Source organism: Crotalus tigris, unplaced genomic scaffold (assembly GCF_016545835.1).
Source record: "Crotalus tigris isolate CLP2741 ecotype Arizona unplaced genomic scaffold, ASM1654583v1 scf7180000021751.38569, whole genome shotgun sequence".
NCBI classification, from domain to species: domain Eukaryota; kingdom Metazoa; phylum Chordata; class Lepidosauria; order Squamata; family Viperidae; genus Crotalus; species Crotalus tigris.
Window position 1 is genome coordinate 1 of NW_024098663.1, and position 26,553 is coordinate 26,553.

The 26,553-nt window shown below is 44.1% G+C and overlaps 1 long non-coding RNA gene across 1 annotated transcript; it reads left to right on the forward strand.

The window, feature by feature from the left end:
- The first annotated feature begins 6,489 nt into the window (after positions 1-6,489).
- Positions 6,490-6,930, forward strand: LOC120296911. The gene is made up of 2 exons (XR_005553612.1): positions 6,490-6,642; positions 6,835-6,930. It is a non-coding gene; the product is annotated as an uncharacterized LOC120296911 (long non-coding RNA).
- Positions 6,931-26,553: the final 19,623 nt, after the last annotated feature.

Here is a 26,553-nt window from a genome sequence, read left to right on the forward strand (position 1 = left end):
CCTCCTGGACACAAGCCACATGGAATCTCTTTGTCTGTAAGAAGCATGGGCCATGGAAGGTCATACAATAGCCTGTGTCATCATAAAGAGCAATATCTTCTTACCTAAAGAAGTATCTAAAAGATGAACAAACATGTATTTCCAGCAGCACCAATCTCAACGTGAACGCAAGTAATCTTTCTCATTAAAATATATTTGTTTATTATAAGATCGTTTCTTTTGAGTTAACTATCTGACTGGATTTGAAACAGAACACTTTAAATTTGGGTCAGAATAACTATACTATACTATACTATACTATACTATACTATACTATACTATACTATACTATAGGTCCCTTCCATCTTTATTATTATTATTATTATTATTATTATTATTATTATTATTATTATTATTATTATTATTATATTTTGGTCCAGGTTGTCCTTAATCATTCCCTTTCTCTTTCAGCATCCTGCAGAGAAATCCTGCATCCTCGGGATTTGTTAAACGGATACATTGGAGATTAATGCACCTCCTGGGATCAGCGGTGCCGTCAAACCTCTGATATATGAGCAGAATAAAAGAGCCTTCAAAATCTCAGCTCAGTTCTCTGTCAACTGTTCTTCCAACTTTGCCTCCTTGATCATCAGCAATGTCTCTTGCATTGGCTACAGCAGGATGTTCTTCTGCTGCTTTTGTTCGTCTTAAACGTCGGGTTATTATTTTTCTTCAATTATATGGTTTTCTAGAGCATAACTATGTTCCCCTTACCCTTCCTCCTTCTCACCCACCTCCTTTGCAGACATGAAAAAAATGGGGGTAAAATTTTCATTTTCATTTCATAGAGATCACCATGATTCTTCTTGACCTTGGCACCTGCCTTGCCTAACATCAAAACATATCTTGATGCTACATAATCTTGACAGTGGAGGTCAGGACTGTCATATTTTCTAAACTTAGTCTGATATAGCATAGATAGAATAACAGAGTTGGAAGGGACCATGCAGGTCATCTAGTCCAACCCCCTGCCTAAGCAGGAGACCCTACACCATTTCTGACATATGGCAGTCCAGTCTCTCCTTGAAAGTATTTTTTTATGCTGATATAGTCTGTTTTCTACTATATCTTGATTTTTCTGTTCTCACATTAATTTTATGTTGTGAAGTAAGCTGAATGAGGATTACGGCTGAAGACAACTCAGATTTTAATGGCGGAGTTGGGATTTCATCCTAGGATTCTTTACTTCTCTACTATAAACTCTTATTTGACCAGCTCACCTATTCAGCTCTAAGCTCACAAATGTCATCTGTCCATCAAAATGGTGCAGGTTACACCTTTAGTTAACTGGGCAACCTATTTGGTAAAGACAGGCATCAGCATCCTTTTAAAAACCATCTCATTTGCATGCTAAGTGTATTCCTCACCTCTAGGGATTTAAGAGAGGCCAGGTTGAAGCCAATGACTGATTGATTCTTTCAGGAAGATTGTCTAATTGTCCAGTATGGCTTGTATTCTTCTACTCTTCACCATCCTTTAATCCTTTGGTGAGACCAACAGAATCAGGGGAAAGACGGGTTAATTGTTGTGAGGGTCTCCATGTGGAATGCAGTGCAGGAGAATGTTGGGCGTGGTTTGGCTGTATAAGGTAGTTTCACTTGATGTTCCTTAATTCCATGTTCTCTCTTATTCCCTTAATTCCATGTGCTCCTTCAGGGGCCAGTATCCAGCAGCTGCAGAGCTTGAAAGATCCAGATTTTGTAGCTCCAGCAGGGACAATCACCATGTCCTGTAGATACGATGGTGGAAACATCACTGACAACAACTACCCACGATGGATCCAGCAGAAGTCAGAGGAGGTTCCAAGGCTCTTAATACACAGCACCAGCAGCAGGCCATCAGGCGTTCCAGCCCGTTTCTCAGGCTCCAGGTCAGGGAACACCATGTCCCTGACCATCACAGGGGCCTTGGTGGAAGATGAGGCCACTTATTATTGCTTAGTTTGGATTGGGGACGGGTGCACAGTGCTTGATTCAGATAGAGAAATGAGACAAAAGCCCTTCAAAGGAAGTAAAACTCTTTCATAGGTTTGGTTTCCCTTCCAATAAAGAAGAGCTTCAGCCGATCAAGAAATGACATGATTGAATCTTCTCTTCTGTTTCTTAAACAGGAACATCTCTTTCTAAACTCCCCATCAAGTACTCACGTGGGTCTTAGAGACAAGGAAAAAATGCCAGACATGGTTCATCCTGGTAAACCTGAAGTTAAACATGTAAGTAATAGTAATAGTAGTAAAGTTGGAAGGGACCTTGGAGGTCATCTAGTCCAACCCCCTGCTCAGGCAGGAAACCCTACACCATTTCGGACAAATGGCTGTCCAGTCTCTTCTTAAAAACTTCCAGTGTTGGAGCATTTGCTGCTTCTGGAGGCAGGCTGGTCCACTGATTAATTGTTCTCACTGTCAGGAAGTTTCTCCTTAGTTCTAGGTTGCTTCTCTCCTTGATTAGTTTCCACCCGTTGCTTCTTGTCCTGCCTTCAGGTGCTTTGGAAAATAGCTTGATTCCCTTTTCTTTATGGCAGCCCCTGAGATATTGGAATACTGCTATCATGTCCCCCCTTGTCCTTCTGTTCGTTAAACTAGACATACCCAATTCTAGCAACCGTTCCTTATCTGTTTTAGCCTCCAGTCCCCTAATCATCTTTGTTGCCCTTCTCTGTACTCTTTCTAGAGTCTCAACATCTTTTTTACATCGTGGTGACCAAAACTGGATGCAGTATTCCAAGTGTGGCCTTACCAAGGCATTGAAGAGTGGTATTAATACTTCACGTGATCTTGATTCTATCCCTCTGTTAATGCAGCCTAGCACTGTGTTGGCCTTTTTGGCAGCTGCAGCACACTGCGGGCTCATATTTAGGTGATTGTCTACTAGGACTCCGAGGTCCCTCTCACAGTTACTATTATTGAGCATGGTGCCACCTATGCTGTACTTGTGCATTTGGTTTTTCTTGCCTAAATGTAGAACCTTGCTTTTTTCACCATTGAATTTCATTTTGTTATTTAGTGCCCAGTGTTCAAGTCTGTCCAGATCCTTCTGTATCTGAAGCCTGTCTTCTGGAGTGTTGGCTATTCCTGCCAGCTTGGTGTCGTCTGCAAATCTGATGAGTTCCCCATCTATCCCTTCATCCAAATCGTTGATGAAGATGTTGAAGAGAACTGGGCCCAGAACAGAGCCCTGGGGCACCCCACTACAATCTCAATAAAGTCTTTAGCCCAGGTTGATTGGTGTCCTTTTGCCAATTCAGATATTCTGTATATATCGAGAACTGGGATTCATCTGGGGAGAAATATTTCATTTGGTCTAATATTGATGAATGTCCTTTTATTCCCTCCCTTTGCTTCCCTGTCTTCACCCTCACTGAAATCCTACCTCAGTCAAGCTAGCAGAGGCATCTGATGAAGTGGGCTACAGCTCATAAATGTTTTGGCCTTTTAATATTATATGTTACAAGAATAATATAATTTAATATTACATTATGGGTTCTATATGGTAGAAAGGGTTACCAGAGACCTGATTTTGGAGAAAGACTCTAGGAAGTGGCACGGATCAAGTTTCCTTTTTATATTATGGTGGGACACCAGCTCCAATCTAAGTAGTCCATGTGGCCTCTGAACTGGATTTGTGTCTACCCTTGGAGATTCCCTCTCCAAGCACAACAACTTTTCAGGAAAACATGAACGTGTGACCTAACAGATATGGTTATCATTCCTAACATCCCTGCAATAGGTCATAATTTCCCAGAAAAGCTGAGAGGGATCTGTCTCAGGTTGAAGAAGAAAGGATGAAGGAGATAAAGTGAAGACAATTCTCATGCATGCTTTCTATGCTGCAGTGGAGCTGAAGACCTTCCCAAATGTTCCCGCTCAGCCAAACAGGATGGTCTCCTCAAAAAAGCTGTATCAGTAAATCATGATACTCAAAGAGAATAACAGAATAAGAAGGGACCTTGGAGGTCTTCTTGTCCAACCCCTTGCTCAGGCAGGAAGGAACCATCAAGGGAAGGTCTTTCTTTTTATCATAACTGAGGAAGAGTCAATGAGCAGGCAAATCATTTGCATGAATTTGAATTCCCCACTGGCAAAAGGCTTAAGAGTGGAGAGGACAGCTGGATCTGCAGACAATTCAGATCTGATCCCATCTCTAACCATGGCTCAGCTGCCTCTTCTCCTCCTCCTCTCCTTCTCCTTTAGGGGTAATTTATGTCAAGGGATTTCTACTCAAAAATTGCAATGATTATAGCCTTCCTCAACCTCCTGATAATTCAGAGGTCCATCTCCTAATTGCCTTTCCTACCACACTTTTCTTCTGATTTAAATGAAGATTGTGCTGATAGAGTCTTTCTTTCATCTTTGTTTTCTTTCAGGGACTTTTTTGCAAGCCATGACTCAACCAGCCTCTGTGTCTGGATCTCTTGGAGGGACAATCCAAATTACTCGTACTATAAGCAGTGGAACAATTGACACAGGGGATTCCTCCTGGTATCAACAGAAATTTGGAAACGCTCCCAAAGTGATCATATACGAGGATAGAGGTAGAGCCTCTGGAATCCCAGAATGATTATCTGGTTCACTTGAAAACTCAGAAAAATCTGCAGTGTTGTTGTTGTAAATTGCGAAGTCGTGTCCGACCCGTCGCGACCCCATGGACAATGTTCCTCCAGGTCTTCCTGTCCTCTACCAGGTCTTCCTGTCCTCTGCAGTGTTAAGCATCTCCAATCTTGAGGTAGTGGATGAAGCTGATTATTATTGCACATATTATGTATGTACTGGCAAGCACACGATGACACAATCCCACTGAAGAGCTGAACAAAAACCTTGCAGGAGGTGATGTCTGATATGCATGATTGGCAAATGTGTGACATATTGTTCTCTGTTCCTCTTAGCCTTCCCAAACTGTCAGGTGTTTCCTCACTCCTTTCACTCCGTTTTAGACTCTGGGGGATGTGATAGTATTTGAGTTGCAGAATGATGCTGCAATTGGACTGGGATATTATGGTGGGTGGGTGGAATGGGGCCAGTTGACTTATGACTTCACACAGATTCATTCAGAACTCTTCGCATAGTGCTCCATTTAGAGACAACAGCCATATTATACATCTTTACCCCGCTTTCCAACTTTGGACTGCTTACATCTCCTCTTGTTCTTATCAGCCTTCTAATCTGGACATCCATGTTTTGGTTCTTATTGATCATTTATCACTCTTCCCTTTCAGAACTAACTTTTCTCTCCCCTTTGAAATTACACCTCCTTGATGGAAACTGTTCTTTGTTCTTTGCTTTCTTTCAGGATTTTGGTTGTCTTCAATTAGCGCCCTCCTCATTCAGCATGCTTTGGAGAAACAGTGAGAATCCTTTGTTCCAAAAGGAATAGAAAAAATTGAGACTAATACCACACCTTAGATATACATACAAGCAAATTGAGAGACCCTTTAAAATCTCAGCCAATGTCTCTGGCTTTGTCAACAGTTCTTCCAATTTTGTCTCCTGGAGATCTCTAATCATTCTCACATTGCTTACAATAGACCCCCTTCCTTTGCTGGTTTTGTTTCTCTGCACCTTTAGATATTTTTTGATTCCATATTTTTCTAGATCATAACTATGCTCCCCTTCTCATTCCTCCTGCTCATCCACCATCTTTAAAGTCATGAAAAAGTGGGTGTAAGCATGCCGTTTCATTTGATCTCAGTCACCCCCCCCCATCCTACAGAGAAACAGTCAGGATTTGTTGTATGAAAATGAGTGGAAACACTGGAGATTAATACAACTTCTAGGATCAACAGTGCCATCATCAGACACATGAGCAAAATAAGAGAGACCCTTTGAAGCCACAATTCAGTTCTCTGGCCCTCTCCATAGTTCTTCCAACTCTGTCTCCTTGAGCATCTTCAACCACTCTCAGATTGCCTACAACAAGAATCTCCTTTGTTGATATTTGTTTGTCTAAATTTTGAATTTTTTTAACTCTATGGTTTTCTAGATCATAACCATATTCCTCTTCCTATTCTTCTTTCTGATCCACACCCTTTTGAGGGATAAAAAATAAATTTCAACATGCTATTTACGTTTGAGTAGGTCACTCTGCTTCTTTATTTTGACAAAGAGAATCTTGGCATCTGCTTTGCCCAATAAAACACTTTGAGGCTATGGTGACATAACCAATAGAGGTCAGGATTGCCGTGTTTTCTAAACTAAGTCTGAAATTTTAGTCCACAAAGTTGTACCTTAAGGATGTTTGTTATTTATGTGGTCAGTAGCAATGAGAAAACGTGGATTATTTCCTTTCTCACAGAGCACAAGTGGCAGAAACTGGATAAAAATCAAAAGGGAATGGAATGGAATGTGTCCTCAAAAGCTCCACCAGGAAATCCTACTGCTTGAAGAGAAGGAATCTTCAAAGGAAGCTCTTTCCTTTTATCTGAAGCTGGCTGTCATATCTGAGGAAGAATTGCTGAGCAGGCAGGACATTTGCATGAATTTGAATTCTCCACTGGCAAAAGGCTTAAGAGCAGAGAGGACAGCTGGCTCTGCAGACAATTCAGTCCTGATCCCATCTTCCACCATGGCTTGGCTGCCTCTTCTTCTCATCCTCTCCTCTTCCTTTATGGGTAATTGAAGACTTGGGCTATCTACTAAAAATGGCTGGGACTTACACTCTTCCCCCATCCCCTTATAATTCAGGGAAGTGGTTTCTCCTCTACTTCTTTGATTTCAGATTTCTGTTAATACCACACATTTCTCCTAAGGTCAATGGACAGAATGCTGACTGAGTCTTTCCTGTCACCTTTGCTTTTTTTCAGGGAGTTTTTCCCAGTTTGTCCTGAATCAACCAGCCTCTGTGTCTGGATCTCTTAGAGAGACAGTCCAAATCTCTTGTAAAAAAAGCAGTGGAACAATTGGATCAGGATATTCCTCCTGGTATCAACAGAAGTCTGGCGGTCCCCCCAAACTCCTTATATATGCCTCTGGAATCCCAGAACGATTCTCCGGTTCTGTTGAAAACTCTAGAACATCTGCCGTGTTAAGCATCTCCAACCTTCAGGCAGAAGATGAGGGTGACTATTTTTGCGGCTCTTATACAGGCAGTGGCTCGTACACAGTGCTACAATTCCACTGAAGAGCTGAACAAAAACCTTTCAGGAGGCACTCACCGATATGCATGACTGGGCAATGTGTGACATCTTCTTCTTGATTCCGCTTAACCTTCTCAAACTGTAAGGTGCTTCCTTGTTGGTACCATATCTACTTAAACTCTCCGGGATGTGATGGTGTCTGAACTAGAGAAGGTTATTATTATTGGTCTGGGACTTCATAGTGGGGGAAATGAAGGGGATCAGTTGAATGATGGATTATGAATCATTGAACATAAAGAGCCACCCAGAACACTTCTGATAATCATTGTTTGGAGACAACAATCATATTGTTGATCTTTATCCCACATTCCAGCTACAACCAGGCCATGTTTCCTCCTGACCTTCTCTGCCTATTGCAGTACTGTTGGACAACGTTTCTAGCATCAACCCTTCTGATCTGGAACACTCACATTTTGGTTCTTCTTAACCAATTCTGATAAGAGACGCTTCTTTGGAATCCCTCACTCTTCTCTTTCATGTCTAACTTTTCTCTCCCCTTTGAAATTATACCTCCTTGGATGAAGCTTTTCTTTTCTCTTTGCTTTCTTTCAGACCTTTTGGTCCAGCTTTTCCTTCATCACCCCCCTTCCCTTTCAGCATCCTACAGAGAAACAGTCAGGAGTTGTTGTATGAAAATGAGTGGAAACATTGGAGATGAATTCAACTCCTGGGGTCAACAGTGCCATCATCAGACACATGAGCAAAATAAGAGAGACCCTTTGAAGCCACAACTCAGTTCTCTGGCCTTCTCCATAGTTCTTCCAATTCTGTCTCCTTGAGCATCTTCAACCACTAGCAGATTGCCTACAACAGGAATCTCCTTTGTTAATGTTTGTTTGCCTTCAACATTGGATTTTTTTAACTCTTTGGTTTTGTAGATCATAACTAAGTTCCCCTTCCTATTCTCCTTTCTGATCCACCCCCCTTTTGAGGCATAAAAAATAAATTGCAAAATGATATTTATGTTCGAGGTAGGTCACTCTGCTTCTTTATTTTGACAAAGAAAATCTTGGCATCTGCTTTGCCCAACACCTATAAAACACTTTGAGACTACGGTGACATAACCAATAGAGGTCAGGATTGCCGTGTTTTCTAAACTAAGTCTGAAATTTTAGTCCACAAAGTTCTACCTTAAGCATTTTTGTTATTTATGTTGTCAGTAGCAATGAGAAAACGTGCATTATTTCCTTTCTCACAGAACACAAGTGGCAGAAACTGGATAAAAATTAAAATGGAATGGAATGGAATGTGTCCTCAAAAGCTCCACTGGCAAATCCTACTGCTTGAAGAGAAGGAATCTTCAAAGGATGCTCTTTCCTTTTATCTCAAGCTGGCTGTCATATCTGAGGAAGAATTGCTGAGCAGGCAGGGCATTTGCATGAATTTGAATTCCCCACTGGCAAAAGGCTTAAGAGCAGAGAGGACAGCTGGCTCTGCAGACAATTCATTCCTGATCCCATCTTCCACCATGGCTTGGCTGCCTCTTCTTCTCATACTCTCCTCTTCGTTTATGGGTAATTGAAGACTTGGGCTATCTACTAAAAATGGCTGTGACTTACAATCTTCCCCCATCCCCTTATAATTCAGACAAGTGGTTTCTCCTCTACTTCTTTGATTTCAGATTTCTGTTCCTACCACACATTTCTCTTTCGTGAAATGAACATTGTCCTAACGCTGCCACCTTTGCTTTTTTTCAGGGAGTTTTTCCCAAGTCTTGACACAACCAGCCTCTGTGTCTGGATCTCTTGGAGAGACAGTCCGAATCACTTGTACTAAAAGCAGTGGAACAATTGGATCAGGGGATTCCTCCTGGTATCAACAGAAGTCTGGCGGTCCCCCCAAACTCCTTATATATGGCGATAGCAGCAGAGCCTCTGGAATCCCAGCACGATTCTCCGGTTCTGTTGACAACTCTAGAACATCTGCAGTGTTAACCATCTCCAGTGTTGAGGCAGAAGATGACGGTGACTATTATTGCCTGGAATATTTGGGTGGTGGCCAGTGCACATTGATACAATTCTGCTGAAGAGCTGAACAAAAACCCTTGCAGCAGGTGATGAACACCAATATGCATGACTAACCAATGTGTGACAATAACTTCTTGGTTCCTCTTAGCGTTCTCAAATTCTCAGGTGCGTCCTTCCTTCTGTCACACCCTCTTAGACGCTTAGGGATGTGATGGTAACTCAATTCCAGAAGGGTGTTCTAATTGGTGTGTGATTTTATGATGGGTGGAATGAAAGTGATCAATTGAACGATGGCTACATTTCACTTAAACATACACATTCACCAAGAGGTCTTCATATAATGGTCTATTTGGTGACAATAGCCATATTATCCATCTTCATCCACATTTCAACTATGACCTAGCCATGTCTCCTCCTGTTCTTCTCTGCCTACTGCAATGGTGTTGGTCCACTTTAGGTTTTCTAACACCAACCCTTCTGATCTGGAACACCCCCATTTTTGTTCTTCTTGACCAATTTTGATCAGAGAAGCTTCTTTGGAGTCCTTCACTCTTCCCTTTCACATCTAACTTTTCTCTCCCCTTTGAAATTACAGCGTTTTGGCTGAAATTTCTCTTTTCTTCCTTTCAGATTGGCCTAGTGGACAATCACTTAAATAGGAGCCAGTCGTGTACTGCAGCTGCCAAAAAGGCCAACACGGTGCTAGGCTACATTAACAGAGGGATAGAATCAAGATCACATGAGGTATTAATATCACTTTACAATGCCTTGGTAAGGCCACACTTGGAATACCGCATCCAGTTTTGGTCACCATGATGTAAAACAGATGTTGAGACTCTAGAAGGAGTACAGAGAAGAGCAACAAAGATGATTAGGGGACTGGAGGCTAAAACATATAAGGAACGGTTGCTGGAATTGGGTATGTCTAGTTTAACAAAGAGAAGGACAAGGGGGGACATGAGAGCAGTATTCCAATATCTCAGGGGCTGCCATAAAGAAGAGGGAATCAAGCTATTTTCCAAAGCACCTGAAGGCAGGACAAGAAGCACTGGGTGGAAACTAACCAAAGAGAGAAGCAACCTAGAACTAAGGAGAAACTTCTTGATTGTTAGAACAGTTAACCAGTGGAGCAACCTGCCTCCAGAAGCGGTGAATGCTCCAACCTGGAAGCTTTTAAGAAGACACTGGACAGCCATTTGTCCAAAATGGTAGAGGGTTTCCTGCCTGAGCAGGGGGTTGGACTAGATGACCTCCAAGGTCCCTTCCAACTTATCATCATCATCATCATCATCATCAACATCATCATCATCATCATCATCATTATTATTGTAAGGACCCACCCCACTTTGCATCTTAAGAAGACAGAACTCTTGGAATAATTCTTACAACAGGAATCCTTTATTAAGAGAAAATGGTTGTAGGCATGCTAGACAGGACTTGGGGTCCAAGCTCTCCCATTCAAGGTTTTAAGGGGTTCCCCAGTAGTCCCACCCAAGCAACCCCCCTTCCAGTGATAGTTTCAAGTATCACAATTCCACTCCCTTTCTTCTTTCTTCCGTCTGGATGGAGACTTCAGATAACTACATGAAAGGCAACTTCCCTCCTTTGGTATGTTAACACTTCGAGGGTACAATAAACACACATTCAGCATTCAGCTCTTTGAAGTGTAAAGAAGGAAGTGAGGGCCATAAAGCCCCTTTGTTCTCCCCCTTCTCTCCCTCTTATGGCAGAATCCAGAGAAGGCAGAATTGGGAGTTTCTATATTTGATAATTTAAAGATGAAATATAATTGGATTCTGACATACGGCCCCTCTTAACAATAAGAGAGATCCACCTGAAAGAAAACACAAGTATAAAATTTAGTCAGGCTTGTTAGGATACTCTGTGTGAAACTTCTTCAATAGCTTCGGGGCTCTGACATGACGTTTCTGGACCCACTCATTTTGTGAGGGAGGGAGGTGTTTCCAGGCAACTAGGTACTGAGTTGCTCCATGATATCTCCTAGAGTCAAGGACTTCCTTTATTTCGAAGTGTTGTTCACCCTCCACCATGATTGGAGGTGGTGGGGGGGGGGATTTTTGGCCGTAGAGGTGACTGATGCTCCCTTTTCAGCAAGCTGCAATGAAAAATTGGGTGTATTTGCCTGAGATTTTTGGGTAACTCTAATTCTACTGTTACTGGAATTATGATTCTTTTAATTGGAAAAGGTCCTATGTATTTTGGTCCAAGTTTTTTACAGGGCTGTAGGGACTTTAGGTATTTTGTAGATAAGTACACCATCTCTCCTATAATGACTGGTGTAGGCTCAACCCTTTTTTTATCGGCTTGTGTTTTGTAAGCCTGCCTAGCTTCATCTAGTGCTTTTCTGACTATTGGCCAGGTGTTTTGTAATTTTTCCATCCATTCTTTCAGCGAGGGGATCGTTGGTTCGTTTGGGGTTAATTCTGGCATGGGATTGAAACTTTGACCGGTGGCTATTTGAAAAGGAGTGTAACCTGTGCTGGAGTGGACTGCATTATTGTAGGCAACTTCTGCAAAGGGGAGTAAGTCCGCCCACTCGGTCTGCTGGAAACTAAGAAAACATCTTAACTATTGCTTAAGTACTGAGTTCATTTTTTCAGCCCCCCCATTTCCTTGAGGGTGGTGGCTAGATGTCAGTCCCTGAGTGGTTCCTAAGAGGGATAAAAATTCCTTCCAAAATGCAGACGTAAATTGCACCCCCCTGTCAGAGATGATTCGTTGGGGTGCCCCATGCAATCTGTAAATGTGTTGGATGAAAAGTTTTGCTAAGGCTTTTGCAGTGGGAATCTTTTGGCAAGGGATAAAGTGCACCTGTTTGGAAAATAAGTCCGTGACCGTCCAGACCACAGTATTCCCATTGCTTTCTGGCAATTCCACTATAAAATCCATGGCCATTTCTCTCCAGGGGGCTGAGGGACTTGCCACTGTTTGCAATAGTCCTGGCACTTTCCCTTGCAACCTCTTTGCCGTGGCACATTTTGGACAACTGGCTATATAACTTTCAATGTCCTTTTTCATGGATGGCCACCAAAATTGCCGTTTAATTAAATGTAAAGTTTTTACAAATCCAAAATGCCCTGCTGATTTTGTGTCATGGCAAAGGTGCATGAAAGTTACTCTTTGAGTTGTTGGTATATATAACTTTTCCCCTATCCAAGGCAACCCGTCTTTCATTGTGCACACATTTTTGTTTTTCTGGAACCAATCATCTGTTTCCAAACTTTTTCTGAATTCAATTCCAGTTTGGCTGTCCAGTTGTGGTTTTAATTTGGCTTGGGTTCTTGTGGTTACTGGTGCTGCCAGTTGTGACTCTGCCATTATTGGTCTAGAGTCTGTGGTTCGTGCGCTGTTATATTGGGGCATGCGAGATAGTGCATCTGCCAGGAAGTTCTTTCTTCCTGGTAAATGTTTGAGCTTAAATTGGAATTGGTGAAAATGCTGGGACCAGCGGGCTTGTTTGGGATTGAGTTTCCTGGAAGTTTTCAGGGCTTCCAAATTTTTGTGATCAGTCCACACCTGGAAGGGGATTTTGTGGCCTTCCAGGAACTGTCGCCATGTGAGTAATGCCCAACGTATCCCATAAGCCTCCTTCTCCCATACGGGCCAGCGCTGTTCTGTTTCCGTGAGTTTCTTGGATGTATATGCACAGGGTTGCAATACTGCATCATCATTTTCTTGTAATAGCACAGCCCCCACTGCCACATCACTTGCATCTGCCTGTATTATGAAGGGCTTGTCCATGTCTGGGTGCCTTAGTACTGGTTCGGCAGAAAAAAGTCTCTTTAGTCTCTCAAACGCTGCTTGGCACTCCATTGTCCATGTTAGTGGCTGGCTAGGTTTTACTGAGGATGTTCCCTTCGTTTTTAGTAAGTTAGTGAGGGGCAAGGCTATCTGTGCAAATGAGGGGATGAATTGGCGGTAAAAATTTGCAAAGCCCAGGAAACTTTGTAGTTGCTTTCTTGTGCGGGGTGGTGCCCATTCTAATACTGCTCTGACCTTCTCTGGGTCCATTTCAATGCCCTGTGGGGATATGCGATAGCCTAGGTAGTCTATCCTTTCCTGGTGGAATTCGCATTTTGAGAGTTTGGCATATAGGTGAGCGGCTCGCAGCTTCTTTAAAACCGCTCTGACAAGTTTGACGTGTTCTTCTTTTGTTTCAGTAAAGATAAGAATGTCGTCCAAGTAAACAAGGACCCCCTTAAACAGGTGCTCCCTTAGAACGTCATTGATTAATTGCATAAAGACTGCAGGGCCCCCTTGTAATCCAAATGGCAAGACTTTGAATTGATAGCACCCCATGGGGCAGTTAAATGCAGTCTTCCATTCGTCCCCTTCCTTGATTCTCACGCGATAGTAAGCTTCCCTTAGGTCTAGTTTAGAAAAAATTTTCCCTTTCGATAGGTGTGACAGCATGTCTTTCATGAGGGGCAGCGGGTATAGGTTGCTTTCACTGATTGTATTCAGGGCCCTATAATCCACGCATAAACGTAAAGAGCCATCCTTCTTCTCTCTAAAAAGGACCGGGGCAGCCACTTTAGGCTTGGCTGGCTCAATGAAACCTCTCTCCAGGTTTTTTTTTTTATAAATCTTCCATTCCTCCTTCTCTTTGGGCTCATGGAGTATAATCTTGGCTTCGGGAGTTTTGCCCCAGGCTTGAATTTCAATGGTACAGTCTGTGGTCGGTGGGGGGGGAAGCTCATTCGCCCTCTCCTCACTGAAGACTTCAGCAAGGTCTCTATATTCCTCTGGTATTTCTGTTAATCTTTTTTCCTCTCCTATGGATGCTTTTTCTATTCTTGATTCTGGTAGCCTCCCTTGGGGTTTTAAGTCCATAGGGTCCCCCTTCGGGAATTTGATTTCTGTCGTCCTCCAATTTACCCAGGGGTTCCATTTTTTCAACCATTCCATCCCTAGAATCATTGGGCATTCCATACCTGGGGTCACCACAAACGTTAAGTCCTCTTCATGGTTGCCCAGGGAGAGATGTATTGGCAAAGTGGCTAGGGTAGCTGGCACCCCCCCTGCTATGGATCCATCTAGCTGGCCAAATGAGATTGGTTGTTCCAGTCTCCTGGATGGGATGCCCAGATTCCCCACTAGTGTTGGGCTAATGAGGCAGCGGGTACAGCCAGAGTCTATTAAGGCTTTCACCTTCACAGCTTCGGGCATGGGGGGGATTAATATAGTCACTGTTTTGAAGATGGGTGTGATGCATCCACTTACCAGGGGTTCGCCCTCCGAGCTGTCATCTGAGGCATCCACCGGCCCTGTGGTGTAGGCTGGAGTCCTTTCCCCTTGGTGAGCAGAGGTGGGGGTTTCTGCAATTTCCATCATTCTCATGGCCGTTTCTTTTGGCTTAGCTGAATACTTTCCGGGTTTGTTGATTGGGGATCTGTCTGGGTTGTGCTGGGGGGCCTTTGAGCGGCATTCTACAGCTCGATGCCCTTCTCTTCCGCACTTGAAACATCCCATTTGCTTCTTGGCTGTATCCAATGATTTCACCGGTTGGTGTGTCAGCTCAGGCGGGGGGCGGCTCCATTGTTTTCCTCGGCGGTGCCTCTTCAATATGTCGATCTCTGCTTCCTCTGCCAAGACGTACCATTCCTCAAGTCGATGTGGGTCCCCTCGGGGCAGGCAAGCATCATATAGATCATAGTTTAGTCCGTCTTTGAAATGGCCAAGGAGGATGTCTTCTGGCCAATTCAGTTTGCTGGCAATGGCCCGGAATTCTTGTGTATACTCAGCCACTGGGCGTTTGCCCTGCCTCATCGTTGTTATTCTTTCACGGGCTTTGCGATCAGCCAGGGGGTCTTCAAATCGTCTTCTCAAAGAGGACATGAAACGGTTGAAGTTACTGAGTTCTGGGGCATTGGAGTCATGCAAGTTCACTACCCAATCCGCAGCTGGTCCATCCAGGGCAGATTGCACGATCCGGATGCGGGCTTTGTCGCTGGGAATATCCTGCCCATATTCCTCCATGTAGCTGAGGACTTGGGTTAGGAAAAACCCCAAGCGTGTTGGCTCCCCTTTGAATTTCACTTCCAATGGTGGACGTCTTGGAATGGATCGGTGCCTCTGTTGTGGGTGGTAGTGCCTTCCGTCCAGATTGCCATCTGTGGTCCGGTAGGGGGTGGGAGCTCCTGGATCAGTAGATGTCCCTGGGGTTGCAGGTTCCATGTCCTCCTCGGTGTCTCTCCCTTTGCGGCTCCAGGAACTGGGGCGGCCGTAGGGTTCAGTATTCTCCTCTCCTAGGGAGCTGAGAGTTCTCTTCATCAGGTCAATAGCTTTCTCTAGGATCCAGTCTGAGTACGGTGCCCAGCTTCCTCCCTCTTCACTTGCGTGCAGGGATTTCTCCATCTCCTGCTTCCATTCTGGTTGCTTGGTCCCCCGTCTCAGGGTCACCTTTCTTGATTCCTTTCCCCACTCACTTTTCTTTCCAACGCCCATCGACCAGCGAGGCTTGTGGTCCTGTGTCTCCACCACTTCTTCTCCTGAGGAATCTGGCCTCTCGGATCCCAACATCTGGCAAGGTTCCAACTGGGTCAGCGGCTCTCTTTCCAGGGAGTTTTAAAGATGAAATATAATTGGATTCTGACAATTATTATTATTATTATTATTATGGATCATCGCACAGTCAGCCAGATGTTCAGACTAGATTTGGCATTTTGTCTACCTATCGAGTCCTTACCCAGGACCTGGGATAGGCAGATGTGGATGTTTGATGGTATTAGATATTCTCCAAGACACCTGAAGGCAGGAGAAGAAGCAACAGAGGGAAACTCATCAAGGAGAGAAGCGACCTAGAACTAAGGAGGAATTTTCTGACAGTTAGAACAGTTAACCAGTGGAACAACCTGCTTCCAGAATATGTGACTGCTCCAACACTGGAAGTTTTTAAGAAGAAACGGGACAGCCATTTGTCCAAAATGGTATAGGGTTTCCTGCCTGAGCAGGCGGTTGGACTAGATGACCTCTAAGGTCCCTTCCAACTTTATCATCATTATTATTATTATCTTTTGGTCCAGGTTGTCCTTAATCATTCCCTTTCTCTTTCAGCATCCTGCAGAGAAATCCTGCATCCTCAGGATTTCTTAAGCGGACACATTGGAGATTAATGCACCTCCTGGGATCAGCGGTGCCGTCAAACCTCTGATATATGAGCAGAATAAAAGAGCCTTCAAAATCTCAGATCAGTTCTCTGTCAACAGTTCTTCCAACTTTGCCTCCTTGATCATCAGCAATCTCTCTTACATTGGCTACAACAGGATGTTCTTCTGCTGCTTTCGTTCATCTTCAGCGTTGGGTTATTATTTTTCTTCAATTCTATGGTTTTCTAGAGCATAACTATGTTCCCCTTACCCTTCCTCCTTCTCACCCACCTCCTTTGGAGACATGAAAAAAATGGGGGTAAAGTTGTCATTTTCATTTCATATAGATGACCATGATTCTTCTTTACTTTGGCACCTGCCTTGCCTAACATCAAAACATATCTTGACGCTACATAATCTTGACAGTGGAGGTCAGGACTGTCATATTTTCTAAACTTAGTCTGATATAGCATAGATAGAATAACAGAGTTGGAAGGGACCTTGCAGGTCATCTAGTCCAACCCCCTGCCTAAGCAGGAGACCCTACACCATTTCTGACAGATGGCAGTCCAGTCTCTCCTTGAAAGCCTCCAGTGATGAAGCTCCCATAACTTCTGAAGGGAAGCTGCTCCATTGGTCGATTGTTCTCACTGTCAGAAAATTTCTCCTTATTTCCAGGTTGAATCTCTCCTTGACCAGTTTCCATCCGTTATTCCTTGTCTGGCCTTCAGGTGCTTTGGAAAATAGGTTGACCCCCTCCTCTCTGTGACAGCCCCACAAATATTGAAAGACTGCTATCATGTCCCCCCTTGTCCTTCTCTCCATTAAACTACCCAATGCCTGCAACCGTTCTTCATATGTTTTAGCCCCCAGTCCCCTGATCAACTTTGTTGCTCTTTTCTGAACTCTTTCTAAAACATTTTAGTCCAAAGAAGAGATTAAGGACTCTGGGTATTCAGGCTGACAGCAGCAATGAAAAAACATTTCCCTCCCACTAGATCAGGCTGGTCGTATCCCTACGTTGGTCTAATCACATGGGTGGTTTATACCAGGGGTGTCAAACTCAATTTCATTGAGGGCCGCATCAGCATTGCGGTTGCCCTCAGGGGGCCGGGTGGATGTGACCAGGGTGGGTGCGGCCTACTGGGTGGGCGTGGATGGAGTTGGGTGTGGCCTACTCGTTGGGTGTTGCCAGCTCTACATTGTTTGTGTCAAGGGTGCCTTTGGGGGCCTGGGCAGGAGTGGGACAGATCTGAGGGTCTCTGGCAGAAGGGGGTGGGACTGGAACAAGCGCACAAGGTGTGGTCCACTGGAGGAGCCTCACTGTTCCTCTCCGGCCATGGGGGGCTGGCTTATAGAGCTAAGGCTGAATGTGTTTCAGCATAGATGGCCACCATAAAATTGTACATTGGCTCCCGACTGGCTTGGGCCAGAGCCAAGACAGCAGGGGCCGTTCCCTCACTGTTTCCAGGATGGCTTCGCGGGCCGAATCCGGGCCCCGGGCCTTGTGTTTGACATGTCTGGTTTATACTCTGGAACAGAATCCAAAAAGGAGAAGCTAAGATGACAATCAGCTAGACCAAGAAGACAATTTATTACTGGGTCCTGATATCCACCATTCATTTTTTGTAGTGGAGAAGTAAAAGTTGAATTTATTCTTTGGCTACCTTTCAACTCATATTTCTCTTCTCAAGGAACAGAACTAGCAAAAACCGGGTAAAACCCAAAACGTAACAGAATGCATGGGAAAGAGCTGTAATATTAATACATTTAAACAAACAAATAAATAAGTCTTCCAATCTGGGGGCTCTTGGGCACTATTTCTTGGGCTGAGAGATTGTCATTCCTGCAGGATATTTTGATGGTTTTCTCTAGAAATTGTAAAAAGTGAAATAAGCCGAAGGAGAATCATGGCTGAAAACAACTCAGTGATCTTAATGGCGGAGTTGGGATTTCCTCCTAGGGTTCTACACTTCTCTGCTATAAATCCTACTGCTTGAAGAGAAGGAATCTTCAAAGGATGCTCTTTCCTTTTATCTGAAGCTGGCTGTCATATCTGAGGAAGAATTGCGGAGCAGGCAGGGCATTTGCATGAATTTGAATTCCCCACTGGGCAACAGGCTTAAGAGCAGAGAGGACAGCTGGCTCTGCAGACAATCCAGTCCTGTCCCAATCTCCAATCATGGTTTGGCTGCCTCTTCTTCTCATCCTCTCCTCTTACTTCATGGGTAACTTATGAGTTGGGATATGACTGGGATTTATACTCTTCCTCCATCTCCTAATAATTCAGACAAGTGTTTTCTCCTCTACTTCTTTGATTTCAGATTTCTGTTCCTACCACACATTTCTCTTTCGTGAAATGAACATTGTCCTAACGCTGCCACCTTTGTTTTTTTTCAGGGAGTCTTTCCCAAGTCTTGACACAACCAGCCTCTGTGTCTGGATCTCCTACAGAGACAATTGATATCTCTTGTACCAAAAGCAGTGGAACGATTGGATCAGGATATTCTTCCTGGTATCAACAGAAACCTGGCGGTCCCCCCAAACTCCTTATATCTTCCGATAGCAGCAGAGCCTCTGGAATCGCAGCACGATTCTCCGGTTCTGTTGAAAACTCTAGGACATCTGCAGTGTTAACCATCTCCAGTGTTGAGGCAGAAGATGACGGTGATTATTATTGCCTGGAATATTTGGATGGTGGCCAGTGCACAGTGATACAATTCTGCTGAAGAGCTGAACAAAAACCCTTGCAGCAGGTGATGAACACCAATATGCATGACTAACCAATGTGTGACAATAACTTCTTGGTTCCTCTTAGCGTTCTCAAATTCTCAGGTGCGTCCTTCCTTCTGTCACACCCTCTTAGACGCTTAGGGATGTGATGGTAACTCAATTCCAGAAGGGTGTTATAATTGGTGTATGATTTTATGATGGGTGGAATGAAAGTGATCAATTGAATGATGGCTACATTTCACTTAAACATACCCATTCACCAAGAGGTCTTCATATAATGGTCCATTTGGTGACAATAGCCATATTATCCATCTTCATCCACATTTCAACTATGACCTAGCCATGTGTCCTCCTGTTCTTCTCTGCCTACTGCAATGGTGTTGGTCCACTTTAGGTTTTCTAACACCAACCCTTCTGATCTGGAACACCCCCATTTTGGTTCTTCTTGACCAATTTTGATCAGAGAAGCTTCTTTGGAGTCCTTCACTCTTCCCTTTCACATCTAACTTTTCTCTCCCCTTTGAAATTACACCGTTTTGGCTGAAATTTCTCTTTTCTTCCTTTCAGATTGGCCTAGTGGACAATCACTTAAATAGGAGCCAGTCGTGTCCTGCAGCTGCCAAAAAGGCCAACACGGTGCTAGGCTACATTAACAGAGGGATAGAATCAAGATCACATGAGGTATTAATATCACTTTACACTGCCTTGGTAAGGCCACACTTGGAATACCGCATCCAGTTTTGGTCACCACGATGTAAAACAGATGTTGAGACTCTAGAAGGAGTACAGAGAAGAGCAACACAGATGATTAGGGGACTGGAGGCTAAAACATATAAGGAACGGTTGCTGGAATTGGGTATGTCTAGTTTAACAAAGAGAAGGACAAGGGGGGACATGAGAGCAGTATTCCAATATCTCAGGGGCTGCCATAAAGAAGAGGGAATCAAGCTATTTTCCAAAGCACCTGAAGGCAGGACAAGAAGCAATGGGTGGAAACTAACCAAAGAGAGAAGCAACCTAGAACTAAGGAGAAACTTCTTGAGTGTTAGAACAGTTAACCAGTGGAGCAACCTGCCTCCAGAAGCGGTGAATGCTCCAACCTGGAAGCTTTTAAGAAGACACTGGACAGCCATTTGTCCAAAATGGTAGAGGGTTTCCTGCCTGAGCAGGGGGTTGGACTAGATGACCTCCAAGGTCCCTTCCAACTTATCATCATCATCATCATCATTATTATTATTATTATTATGGATCATCGCACAGTCAGCCAGATGTTCAGACTGGATTTGGCATTTTGTCTACCTATCGAGTCCTTACCCAGGACCTGGGATAGGCAGATGTGGATGTTTGATGGTATTAGATATTCTCCAAGAATCCTGAAGGCAGGAGAAGAAGCAACAGATGGAAACTCATCAAGGAGAGAAGCAACCTAGAACTAAGGAGGAATTTTCTGACAGTTAGAACAGTTAACCAGTGGAACAACCTGCCTCCAGAACATGTGAATGCTCCAACACTGGAAGTTTTTAAGAAGAAACTGGACAGCCATTTGTCCAAAATGGTATAGGGTTTCCTGCCTGAGCAGGCGGTTGGACTAGATGACCTCTAAGGTCCCTTCCAACTTTATCATCATTATTATTATTATCTTTTGGTCCAGGTTGTCCTTAATCATTCCCTTTCTCTTTCAGCATCTTGCAGAGAAATCCTGCATCCTCAGGATTTGTTAAGCGGACACATTGGAGATTAATGCACCTCCTGTGATCAGCGGTGCCGTCAAACCTCTGATATATGAGCAGAATAAAAGAGCCTTCAAAATCTCAGCTCAGTTCTCTGTCAACAGTTCTTCCAACTTTGCCTCCTTGATCATCAGCAATCTCTCTTGCATTGGCTACAACAGGATGTTCTTCTGCTGCTTTCGTTCATCTTCAGCGTCGGGTTATTATTTTTCTTCAATTCTATGGTTTTCTAGAGCATAACTATGTTCCCCTTACCCTTCCTCCTTCTCACCCACCTCCTTTGGAGACATGAAAAAAATGGGGGTAAAGTTGTCATTTTCATTTCATAGAGATGACCATGATTCTTTTTTACCTTGGCACCTGCCTTGCCTAACATCAAAACATATCTTGACGCTACATAATCTTGACAGTGGAAGTCAGGACTGTCATATTTTCTAAACTTAGTCTGATATAGCATAGATAGAATAACAGAGTTGGAAGGGACCTTGCAGGTCATCTAGTCCAACCCCCTGCCTAAGCAGGAGACCCTACACCATTTCTGACATATGGCAGTCCAGTCTCTCCTTGAAAGCCTCCAGTGATGAAGCTCCCATAACTTCTGAAGGGAAGCTGCTCCATTGGTCGATTGTTCTCACTGTCAGGAAATTTCTCCTTATTTCCAGCTTGAATCTCTCCTAGATCAGTTTCCATCCGTTATTCCTTGTCTGGCCTTCAGGTGCTTTGGAAAATAGGTTGACCCCCTCCTCTCTGTGACAGCCCCTCAAATACTGGAAGACTGCTATCATGTCCCCCCTTGTCCTTCTCTCCATTAAACTAGACATACCCAATGCCTGCAACCGTTCTTCATATGTTTTAGCCCCCAGTCCCCTGATCAACTTTGTTGCCCTTTTCTGAACTCTTTCTAATCCATTTTAGTCGAAAGAAGAGTTTAAGGACTCTGGGTATTCAGGCTGACAGCAGCAGCCACTTTAGGTTTTCTAACACCAACTCTTCTGATCTGGAACACCCACATTTTGGTTCTTCGTGACCAATTTTGATCAGAGAAGCTTCTTTGGAGTCCTTCACTCTTCCCTTTCACATCTAACTTTTCTCTCCCCTTTGAAATTACACCGTTTTGGCTGAAATTTCTCTTTTCTGTTTTCTTCCTTTCAGATCTTCCTTTCAGATTGGCCTAGTGGAAAATCACTTAAATAGGAGCCAGCTGTGTGCTGCAGCTGCCAAAAAAGCCAACACAATGCTAGGCTGTATTAACAGAGGGATAGAATCAAGATCACATGAAGTATTAATACCAGTTTACAATGCCCTGGTAAGGCCACACTTGGAATACTGCATCCAGTTTTGGTCACCACAATGTAAAACAGATGTTGAGACTGTAGAAAGAGTACAGAGAAGAGCAACAAAGATGCTTAGGGGACTGGAGGCTAAAACATATAAGCAACGTTTGCTGGAATTGGGTATGTCTGGTTTAACAAAGAGAATGACGAGGGGGGACATGATAGCAGTGTTCCAATATCTCAGGGGCTGTCACAAAGAGGAGGAAGTCAAGCTATTTTCCAAAGCGTCTGAAGGCAGGACAAGAAGCAACAGGTGGAAACTAACCAAAGAGAGAAGCAACCTAGAACAAAGGAGAAACTTCCTGACTGTTAGAACAGTTTACCAGTGGAACAACATGCCTCCAGAAGTGGTGAATGCTCCAACACTGGAAGCTTTTAAGAAGAAACTGGACAGCCATTTGTTCAAAATGGTATAGGGTTTCCTGCCTGAACAGGGGGTTGGACTAGATGATCTCCAAGATCCCTTCCAACTTATCATCACCATCACCAACATCATCATCATCATCATTACTAATTATTATTATTACTATTATTATTACTATTATTATATTATATTATTATATTACATTATACTATACTACACTACACTACACTACACTACACTACACTACACTACACTACACTACACTACACTACACTATACTATACTATACTATACTATACTATTGTTCTGGCCCATATAGCTCTATGGCCCATATAGCTCTATGGTCCAGCTCTATGTTGGAATGTCTGGCAGTTATTGGGTTAAATGCTAGGTATGTGGACGGGTCAGTGGGAGGAGCCCCAAACGTCATTGGGAGACCTCCTGGACACAAGCCACATGGAATCTCTTTGTCTGTAAGAAGCATGGGCCATGGAAGGTCATACAATAGCCTGTGTCATCATAAAGATGGTATAAAGAGCAATATCTTCTTACCTAAAGGAAGGATCTAAAAGATGAACAAACATGTATTTCCAGCAGCACCAATCTCAACGTGAACGCAAGTAATCTTTCTCATTAAAATCTATTTGTTTATTATAAGATCGTTTCTTTTGAGTTAACTATCTGACTGGATTTGAAACAGAACACTTTAAATTTGGGTCAGAATAGTAAGAAGATAAACTCATAACTTGTGCCATCTTTTGAAAGCAAATAACAAATTGGCAAAGATTAATTATTCTCTCAAAGCTGCAACAGTTTGAAGAAAGAGAATCAAATTGGTTAGCCTTTTCTCTACATTAACCTTCAAGGAAGTAAAGATTCTCTTGATGCCTTTAAAAGCCAGCGTGTCTTGTAAAAGACAGCTTTCAAAGAGTGATCAAGAGGTTTTGTTATGCTAATTCGCTTGCTAGCTAACCTTCAAAGTAAAAGTGCCTTGTACCTGTTCTCAAATTAATGTTTATAGCCGGGGAGAAAGAAAAACAAAAAATCTACACTTTTGTTCCTTGCATGAAAAGTTTGAATTTTAACACCAAAAGGAGCTTGGGCCTTTCCCCCTCCCCTCTTTGCCTGTGAATCACGCAGCCTGAAACAAAGAACTGTTTAATGACTGCCTCTAGAGTTCAGACAAAAGCAAGGTTTATTGCCTTTCAATAAACTCATCTGTTGCCATAGTGACAGCCCTAGGTATGCTCGGAATTTCAGCCAATGTTATAAGGAGGAATCATCGCAGAAGCACCCCCTGGTGGTCATGCAATTTTTTTTCTAGCTGAGTCACAACAGCCACAATTAATTCAGCACACAACAGAGCAAATCTGTTAGTTAAAGTGCAAGCTACTTAAAGTTATCCCAAGCTACCAACACCCCCCAGAGGGCACAGAGTGATCTTACCAGAAGCATTCACTCACTCACCCAAGCTGAGCACTAAGCTGTTCCAGCTTGAGAGAACTTAGGCAGAAGAAATCAAAGCCAAGTCTCTTTGCTTATTATCACAGCTGATGACCCAGAGTTCCAGCCTGCAACTCGCCAGGTGGGAGTTTGTACCTCTACATTCTCTCAGTGGCTCACTAGCAGTAATGTGGTAATAGGAAGAATTTGGCTAGCCTTTTAACATCCCCTAGAGGGCACAGAGTAAACTTACCAAAAGTACTCACTCAACTCAAGCTGAAGGCTAAGCTGTTCCAGCTTGAGAGACAGGAAGCAAGAGCCAATTGCCTTCACCTATTATCACAGCTGATGGCCCAGAGTTCCAGCCTGCAACTCGCCAGGTAGGAGTTTGTACCTCTACATTCTCTCAGTGGCTCACTAGCAGTAACATGGCAATAGGAAGAATTTGGCTAGCCTTTCTCCAGATGCCCCCTAGTGGTTAAAGGAAGCTCTACACACAAGCCTTTAACCGCACCCAGAGAAGCCCCTCTAGTGGACAAAGGGTGAACCTCGAAGACAGTGCACCCTGGTAGCTGACCCACAGCAAGTGACCCCTAGTGGTGAAAGGGTGAACTGCACTGAAGTACCCATAAACACAGGAGAACGCACCCAGTGGCATCTCCACCCACAGACAGCACCTCAGAAGCTGATCTACAAGTAGCGACCCCTAGTGATCAAAAAGAGAAATTCTTCAAATTCTCTTCAAAATAGCTGAGAAGGAACCTACCCTAACCATGGAGGAGTGTCTTATTGATTTGGACAAAGGGGTTCAATTAACCAGCCTAGTTGAGACACCCCAACCAGTCAGTCAAGGAGAGATGCGGCTAACAGCCAACCTTGACCAGTATGCAGAGGTTGAAACTCAAGCCTCAACAAAGCCAATAATGTCTCAGGGTCAATACGATCTTAGACAAAACAGAAAGCTCACAGACACCATGCATTCACATCTGATGGAGAAATGGCACATCATCCACAGGCGCCGTGAACGAGACTGGGAGAGATTATACAAACTCTACCATGAACAGAAGGAGGAACTCTCCCCAGAACGGGCACACGCAGTGGAAGGAGATAAGGAAGATGCCTACGTGCAATGGATGGACTCTGAACAGCAAGGACATTCAAGAACAGTTAAGAGACCTAAGAGTCGACAGCGAGATGCAAAGCCTCAGGCTAATAAACGAGGAACGTAAGAAGCTTCTAGTGAGCTCACATGGTTCTCCACAGCCCGAACCTCACCAGAAAGGCAGACCGGTCGACAGAGCCGAGTCCGAAGTTTCCCGCTATTCACATGCACCATCACAATGGTCGCACGCAGATCCATCCCATGTGTCTGGAAAGGCCTCATCTTTTCGCCACATGTCAAAGGCACACTCCAGCGTGTCCCAACACTCGCATATCACAGGACCCTCCCGCCATTCAAAGGCATCTTCTCGCCAGAGCCATGCATCTCGAGCCTCAGGAGCAGAGAGTATTGCCGCCTGTCTCAGGGAAGCACAGATCAATGGCTAACGTTGCTGCAGAAGCAGCAGTAGACGACAAGCTACATAGAGAAGACTTGGCCAAAGCTCAGGCCAACTTTGAGATTTTCCAGCGACAACAGAGAGCAAAAGAGGCAGCCACAATAGAAGCGATCCTGCAGAGAGAGTTAGAAGATGCCATGTCAACGCCCAATTTGGAAAGCCTAGGAAGGAAAAGTTCTCACAGCTGTGTACAGGCCTATGTGGACAACCAAAGCGCATTCCAGAATGCACAGATGAGAGCACCACAGCCAGCCACAAGCCCCCCAAGACTGAGTAGATGAACAGAAGAATCTCAACGACCTGATTTGCTGGTCAACCGCAGAGCTGATGTCACGACACCTAGGTCATGAGATCCTTCCGCCGTTGCTGCCACATCGAACCTGATGGGATTACCAGCAATGGCAATGACTGCACAGCGGGGAGTGCCACAAGATATTTCCACCATTATTACCCCACAGAACCCGCCAAACCATACCACTAATGGCAATCGGATGGATCCACCTGTAGCACCAATAGCCCTACAGCAGAACCAGCCGTCGCTCAGGGATGAGGTTGAAAGAGTTAGAGCCACACTAGAGTCAGTAGAGTCCCTGCTGCACCAACAGGAGGCAGCACCCCAAGGAACTGCCACCAATCCTGACTACAGAGGACAGCCTCGAATATCAGCTCTGACAGCCTACCAGGGAGCTAGCTACACTCTACCAGAAACACAGACCTCCCAACACGTAAGCAAGCAGGAGCCTGGGCTCCCTCATCTCAATGCCAGAGCAGCAGAGTTCAGACCAAGCCAACAAGATCCTTTGCACGTGACATGGCAAAATACATCCAGCCACCAATATGCCAAAGGAAGTTACCAGCCAAACATGGCACACGCCCCTACTACTGGAAGCGATGTACCATCGCCACCCAGTTACACTCCTATGAGACTTTGCAGAAGCAAACTAGATCTGGCATCCAAGGGTGTACACAAATTCCCCGATAAACCAGGAAAGGACTATGTATTGTGGAAGCTCCCGTTTCAAACCGCCATCCAAGATGAAGCTATAACATCGAGTGAAGCGCTCGGACACATGAAAACATGGCTGGGACCGGCTTCCACACGATTAGTAGAGAACACTCAACTAGCCCACCTGGGCAACCCAGCTAC